We start from the raw sequence: 2355 nt of genomic DNA, 5'->3' as shown, positions 1-2355 counted from the left end.
AGGCTAGGAGAATCATGGAGGGGGGTAGGGGCGGGAGGTGAAGGGGAGGGGGAGGTCTGGATGGGTAGGGGGAGATTATGGAAGGGGAGGGGGGAGCATAAGGGAAGGGGAAGGGGGTGGGTATAGGGGTTGGAAGGGAGGGGAGGGGAGGGGGGAGGGGGAGGGCGAAAGCGACTACCAGGAACCTCTGGCAACTCTCCGGCCCGCGTGTTACCTCTCTTTCTTTTATCTTCTTTGGATGTGCAATAATCTAACTTCTCTTTTTCACTCGGGATTTAATCAGTTAAGAAAGATAAGACATATACCTGTGGGCGTCTAGAGACATTTTTTTTTTTTACTTTTTAAGACGCTTTTGTTAACTTTCTTACGGGGGAGATTTGAACGAGGTTTGGGCGATGTGGTGTTGGGTTCATACCCTCAGGGAAGCGGTCATCGAGGGTGGGCGGTCAGATGGCAGCCGGTATCAATTATTTAATATTATCAACGACACGCGTATGCATTTGGCACTTTCGGCGATCGCCCCGTCTACCTCAACATAGGTCTAATTCGACAGACGGGTATCAAGGCGAAAGCTCCATAGATAAAGGATATCTATCCAGATAGATACCCCGAAACGGGCGATGGCAACACCTTGTTTGGCCATTTAGACTTGCCCAAAAGTTATTTGCTGCTTTCCTGTCTCTGCCTTTACTCCTGAAGGAATAGTCTTGATAACCTGAATGCAACGTAAGAAATTATCCTCCGCCTCGCCTAATGGACAGCGGTCATTCCCGTCGTGTAAAATGGGGGAAAAAAAACTTCATATAAGCCTATTTAATATATTATATATATATATATATATATATATATATATATATAATATATAATATATATATATATATATATATATATATATATAATATATTATTATATATTCATGTTAGTGTGTAAACAGTTAGCCGGAAAACGGTGAATTCGTGAACTGCTTTCTCTTAGTACTTGAAATGTGGCCATTGGGTTACGTGAACGTTGGGCAGAACAGGTGCGTCTTTTTCTCACCAACAACACTTTCACAGCACCAGCCTTCTTCAGTGACACATTACTGCTTTGATTTGATGAAAAAAAACTACAGTTTTGTAAGATCTATACTTGAAGTTATCTTTTAGAAGTCGATTTGTACAGAACATTTTTGATGAATGTCTTAAATGATGATGCCTTTGTAGATTTCAGTTAAGATATACTATATACAACAGTACAGTCATGCTAGAGCCAAGAGGTCAGGGGAAACTGGGAGTGGTGGATAGGGGCTAGGGGAGAGGGGGGGGTAAGAAACAGGGTGAGCTAAGGTGTGCTGTGCGTGACCTTTTACTTTGCTGAACACAAGCCCCGGTCAAGTGGCTCCCACAGTGAGGGTTGCACTGCAGAGTTGAAGCCTTTTGTAGAGTGAGAGGACCCTTATGTGCAACTTTTTTTTTTTTTAGCAATTGTTAGACTGACCTTTGGGGTATCTTGTCTCTGCCCCCCTCTCTGTCTCTTTTTCTGCCATCTCTCTCTCTCTCTCTCTCTCTCTCTCTCTCTCTCTCTCTCTATATATATATATATATATATATATATATATATATATATATATATATATATATATGTGTGTGTGTGTGTGTGTGTGTGTGTGTGTGTGTGTGTGTGTGTGTGTGTGTGTGTGTGTGTGTGTGCGTGTGCGCGTGTGTGTGGATGGGTGTTTTAATGTGTTCGATATAGGCCTTTACTGTAATTTTCTGTTTTGTAAAATAAACCACACGTAAGCTTATCTGTACACAGAGAGAAACAAATACACGCGTGATTCTTAATTATGTAAATTGACTTTGTTAATTACAAGTGTCTCTTCCTCCCCCCCCCCCCTCAAACTCTGTTAATGTATATAAATGTCTCCACCTCCCCGTCCTCCTCCTCCTCCTCCTCCTCCTCCTCCTCCTCCTCCTCCTCCTCCTCCTCCACTTTCTTTTCACCTCCCCCTCCTCTTCCACCCTTTCTTCCTCCTCCTCCTCCTTCTCACCTCCCTTCTCGTCCTCCTCCTCCTCTTCCACCCCTCCTTCTCTTCCCTCCTCCTCCTCCTCTCTCCTCTCCTCTCCTCCTCCTTTCTTCCCTTTCTTTCTTCCTCTCCTTCTCCTCCTTTCTCCCCCTTCTCCATCTTCTTTTCTTCTCCTCCTTTTCTCCTCCTTCTCCTTTTTTCCTCCTCTTCCTCCTCCTCCTTCGCCTTCCTCCTCTTTTTTTTTGTTCATCTCATTCGCATTCTTCTACATATTCTCTTTTCCTTCGTTTTCTTTTTCTTCTACGTCTCTTTTCTTTTCTTTTCTTTCTTCTCATTCTCCCTTTCTTCCC

This window comes from Penaeus monodon, chromosome 1 (assembly GCF_015228065.2).
Source record: "Penaeus monodon isolate SGIC_2016 chromosome 1, NSTDA_Pmon_1, whole genome shotgun sequence".
In the NCBI taxonomy this organism is placed as follows: Eukaryota; Metazoa; Arthropoda; class Malacostraca; order Decapoda; family Penaeidae; genus Penaeus; species Penaeus monodon.
Note: the sequence above shows the minus strand (reverse complement) of the source record.